This window comes from Solanum pennellii, chromosome 8, assembly GCF_001406875.1.
Source record: "Solanum pennellii chromosome 8, SPENNV200".
NCBI lineage: Eukaryota > Viridiplantae > Streptophyta > Magnoliopsida > Solanales > Solanaceae > Solanum > Solanum pennellii.
The window spans coordinates 12,143,882-12,149,986 of NC_028644.1; positions in this window are offsets into that span (position 1 = coordinate 12,143,882).

Consider the following 6,105-nt stretch of genomic DNA (forward strand, 5'->3'; position numbering starts at 1 on the left):
CCCCAACTATGAATTTTGTCTTGTAGGTGATTAGGGTTGTTAGAATTGGTTTTGTTATTGTTTAATTCATTATATTATGATGATGATGAGTGATCATTGGTTAATTGCGATGAATTGAGGGTAAGATATTGAAGAAGGCTTTGGAAGATATTGGTAAGACCTTCATGGGAAATAGTCTAACAACATCGTCTCACATTAAACCATCTAAAGTGTATTACAACATTTAGGCATAGCCCATATAGGCTTACAACAATAGTCTCAAAGATAAAGAAATGAAATACTTCATTACAAAGAACCACATATAGGCTTACAACAATAGTCTCAAAGATAAAGAAATGAAATAGTGTCTTTAGACATAACAACTTCATAGCTTGAATAGTGAAATGGTAACATCCCTGAACGTTGAGGACCTACCAATAACTTGGGGAATTAGTTCCAAGTCTTCTTGAAAAGTGGCCTCATACACTTCAATGACCCAAACCTACATTGTTCTTAAAAGGAAAAGAATATGGTTGGTACAACCATATGTTCTAAGTATGGAAACATATAAAAGTAAAACAATTGAAATCATTTATAAAAGTACATTTAGTTAAAACCATGCCAATAGATAACATCACTTACGACAAGTCCATATTAAACACAAGACCAACATCCTCATATAGTCAAGTCAACATGGATATCATCAACATAAATTCATGTCATCAAGAATAGCTTCAACATAAAGTAATAACAACATTTCATGTAATAAGGTTCATAACATCATAGCATATAAGACCCTTACTCACAACCCCTTCCCAACCTTACAATTGCAGTTCTTATGTGAAGCCCCATAACCCACATAATGAAGTAAACCAAGAAATGATCATAAGAAATATCTACATTTCATATATATTCATATCATCCATATTCATAATCATGTACGTCAACATAGACCAATTGCATGTTAATTAATGAAAGTAACATCATATAGGATCATGAACATGTAAAGTCATCATATACATTCGTTCATATTATAAGTACATAAGAACAAACTCCTAGGACTTAACTCAAGGTCAACTTGTGCCATGTATAAGTAGATTCCATACCTCTACCTACACTATGTAAAACCCCTAAAGTCACCCTAGTTAGGTCTAACCTTCATTACTTCATTCATTCATTTTAATTTTGGGACCAATCGCCTTAACTGACAATAGACCATGCGAGCTAAACATGGAATCCGGTGTCATGAAACCCTACACTGAAAGAAGGGGCTCTACTTGACAAGGTAGAACAAAAACCGGAACATAGCATTCTAGGTAGATCCACTAGCCAATATACTTATGGACCCATTAGCATTGAAGTCCTCATCTCATGAGAACATTGGTGAATCTTCCTTCCATTTAGGAGTCAACACCTCTCATTGTCAAGTTCACTCGGTGCTAAGCTAAAGTCCATTAATAAATTTCTTTAAGACTTTCTTAATAATTATATCTTAGTATTTTCCATAAGATACTAACCCCTTGTATAATCATATCATTATCTCATTAGTTATTGTATGAGAATTTCCTTTCATAACAACCCTTCATTTGTAAGATCAACACATCATAGTCATATCATAGTAAGTCACATAAGTGATTCATATTCAACTTTGTTTCATCATACCCGTAACATGATCTCACTATTCACATATTCAAGACACTTCATCATAATCGTCATATCATCATCTTCTTAATCTAATCACAAATTATACTTCAATTGAACATCATCATCAAGTATAGACCATCATCATTGAAGTAAAGAACTCATAATCGTATTGGTTATGTTGTCTAAACAAGAAGACTATGCAAGCTTCAATAAGAGATAAGTCTATGTAAACTCCATATATGACGTGTGTGAGGTCTCTGTATACCTCACTATGCAAAAAAAATTTAAATTTCTACATTTTTAAACTATGATATGTTATGACGAATGCCAAGGTCTTGTCCAATTCCTCTTTGAGGACAACTACGCCAGTTATATCAAAGAAGGTGCCCCTCGGTCTTGACAAACTTGGTAATAGAGCACGAGGTTAAAGTAATCTTTAGATTTGTGTCTCACTAAACCATGTCTACGTAGATCTTGTTCATGGGGTGCGAAGCGTGCCACACTTATGAATGAGAAGCTATGTGATTCTTAGGAAGTCTAACCTTTTGGTAATCTTGAAAGTCGTGCCTCAAATATGTCCATTTTGTTACTAATACTTTTATTGTGTATATAGGACTTGACTATGAGAAGGGAAGCCGCAAGGAGAGTGGAGGAAGAATTGGCTAATGCATGAGATCCTCCCCAAAGAAACCAAACTCCTCCACAAGGCAACCAACTTCTTGCTCAAGACCAAGCTTCGGTCATTCCTTCAACCATAATTAATGGACAGATAATGTTGGCTCTTTTATGTTTGGCTCAAGGTATGACAACCCAAGCCCAAGTGGTAGCTACTCAATCCAAATCGACGACGACTCAACCATATCAAAGAGTTGGACCCCGTGTTCAACCAAATGCTAGTACCATGGATTCTCGCTTGAGGGACTTCACAAGGATGAACCTTACAATGTTCTATGGGTCTAAGATGAATGAAGACCCCAAAAACATTCTTGATGAGGTCTACATGATCCTATATGCTATGGGAGTTAGTCCTAATGAGAAGGGCGAGCTACCCTCATACAAACTCAACGATGTTGTTCAAACTTGGTATACTCAACAGAGAGATACTAGGGCTTTGATAGTGTGTCCTATAACTTTAAAGGTGTTTAGAAGGACCTTTTTTTGACAAGTTCTTTCCAAGGGAGAAAAGAGAGGTGAAAGTGTAAGAGTTCATAAACCTTTGTCAAGGAGGTATGAGTGTGCAAGAGTACTCCTTGAAGTTCACTAAAATTGTCCAAGTATGCTCCTTCCTTTGTATCAAATCCTAGGGATGAGATGAGTCTCTTTGTGACGGGAGTGTCTGATAATGTAGTTTAAGAGTGTTGATCGCCGATGCTTCATGACAATATGGACATTTTTAGTTTGATGGTGCATGCTCAAAAAGTTGAGGATACTAGGTTCAAGTGGAAGAATAAGGATGGTAAGAGGGCAAGGTCTTATGCAGGAGGTGCTTCTAAGGGTAGGCTTGAAATCCAAGACAATTCAAAAGGAGGTTCTCCAACCAAGTTCCTACTAAATTTCCCAATACTAGCAAGGATAGGGTGTCTAACCCTAAGCCTCAAGGTGTAAGAAGTTTAAATCAACCAAGTGAGGAACCTAATTGTACCAAGTGTTGTAAGAAGCATATGGGTGAATACTTGGTGGGAACGGGTAATTGCTTCGGTTTTGGATAATATGGCCATAAGAATACAGATTGTCCCATGATTAAGTCTAGACTAAAGGGGAGTAGCAAAGCTCAAGAAAACAGTCCTAGTTCCAATGCTTCAAAAGAGGAACCACTTCTATGCTCTCTTCTCTAGGGGTAAATAAGAGAAGTATCCCGATGTGGTCACCGGTATGTTACAAGTCTTTTCCATTTATGTTTATGCTTTACTAACCCCGGTGCTACTTTATCATTTGTAACTCGTCTAGTAGCTTAAATTTTTGATGTTCTATCTGATATTCTAGTTGAAACTTTTGTGGTTACTACCCTGGGTGACTCTTTTGTGGCAAAACGAGTTTTTAGGAGTTGTCCTATATCTTCTCCCAATAGAGTTACATGGGTGGATTTGGTAGAACTTGATATGGTTGATTTTCATGTCATCTTGGGAATGGATTAGTTGCATGCTTGTTTTGCTTCCATTGATTTTATAACAAGGGTAGTTAAATTCATTTTATCTAGTGAACCCGTCTTAGAATGGCAGGGGGGCAAATCAATCGCTAGAGGTTTAATTACTTTGTGTCTAAAAGATTGCAAAATGATCACTAAGGTGTGTCTCTACCATATCATAAGGGTCAAGGATTTTTAATCCAACATTCCTCCTTTAGAGTTGGTACCCGTAGTGAACGATTTTTCGAAAGTGTTTCCCCATGACTTGCCCGAAATTCCTCCCAAACGGGAAATAGACTTACGTATAGACTTATTACCTGATACGAAGCATATTTCAATCCCTCCTTACAAGATGTCCTCGAATGAATTGAAAGAGCTTAAGCTTCAACTCAAAGACTTATTAGACAATGGTTTTATAAAGCATAGTATCTCGCCATGAGAAGATTCAGTGTTGTTTTTTAAGAAAAATGGGTCCCTTAGAATGTGCATTGATTAACATCAACTAATAAGGTCACCATAAATAACAAGTATCCCCTTCAAAGGATTGATAACTTGTTTGATCAATTCCAAGGGGCAAGTTGCTTTTCTAAAATTTATTTGAGGTCGGGGTATCACCAACTTAGGGTGAGAGGTGAAGACATATCTTAAATGTATTTCCGAACTACGTATGGTCATTATGAGTTCTTAGTGATGTCTTTTGGTGTCACTAATTCCCCGGCGACTTTTATGGACCTAATGAATAGAGTATTCTTAAATTACCTTGACTCCTTTGTAATTGTCTTCATTAATAATATCTTGGTTTATTCTAAGAGTGAGGATGATCACATGGGTCATTTAAGGGTAGTATTACAAGTCCTTAACCAACACAAACTCTTTTCCAAGTATAGCAAGTGCGAATTTTGGTTGAGATCGGTTGCGTGTCGTGGTCACATCATCTCTAGTAAGGGTATTGAGGTCGATCCGAAGAATACGGAAGCGGTAAAGAATTGGCCTAGATGTTTGACTCCAATCGATATTAGAAGTTTCTTGGTTTTATCCAGGTATTATAGGAGGTTTTTTTGATGGGTTTGCATCCATTACTACCCCTTTGACTACCTTAACCCAAAATAATGCTATGTTTGAGTGATCAGAGGCATGTGAAATAAGTTTCCAAGTGTTGAAAGATTAGCTTACCTCCGCTCTAGTGTTGATCTTATCAGAATGTTACATGGGTTTTGTGGTGTATTGTGATGCTTCCCGAGTAGGTTTGGGGTTGTGTCCTTATGTAACATGGTAAGGTGGTAGTCGATGCCTTTAGACAACTCAAGGTGCATGAGACGAACTATCAAACTCATGATCTTGAATTAGCTGCCGTAGTGATCGCTTTGAAAATAGTGACACATTAGTTGTAAGGATTTCATGTTGATGTATTTACCGACCATAAGAGTCTACAATATGTGTTCATTCAAAAGCAGTTGAATTTCCGACAAAGAAGATGGTTGGAACTATTTAAGGATTACGACATTACTGTTTTCTAATACCCCAAAAGAGCCAATGTTATTGTGGATTCTCTAAATTGTACGACCATGGGTAGTGTGTCTCATGTGGAAGAAATTAATAAAGACCTAGTGACAGACGTGCATAGATTGGCTCGGTTGGGTGTTCTATTGGAAGATTCTCCGAAAGGTGGTTTCTGGATTATCATAACTCCGAGTAATCTTTAGTGGCAGAGGTGAAGTGTAAGCAACATCTTGATCCTATGTTGATGGAGTTGAAGGAATCATTACTTAGAAAATTTAATGAGTCCTTCTCCCAAAGGGGGATGGTGTGCTAAGGTACCAAGGTATATTGTGTGTACCGAATGTTAATAATTTGAGGGGGGAAATTTTGGAAGAATCTCATGGTTCCCGATCTACTTTTAATCCGGGTGCAAATAAAACGTATCGTGATCTTCGAGAGGCATATTGGTGGGATGGCTTGAAAAGGGACATAGAGGAGTTCGTAGCTAGGTGTCTAAATTGCCAAAAAGTTAAAGTTGAGCATCTAAAGTTGAGTGGTTTGACTCAAGTAATAGATGTTCATACTTGGAAATGGGAAGAAATTAATATGGACTTCATTGTTGGATTGCCTCGAACCCAGAGGCAAAATGACTCAATTTGGATTATTGTGGATAGGTTGACGAAATCCGCTCACTTTATCCCTTGTCCATCATATTGGGTGTAGGTTCTTAATTCATTTCTCATTTTTGGAGGTCTTTTCTAAAATGGTTAGGTACTTAAGTGAAGCTTAGCACCGCTTTTCATCCTCAAACAGATGGTCGAGCAAAGCGTACTAATAAAACCCTAGAAAATATGTTAATAGCTTTTGTAATATATTGT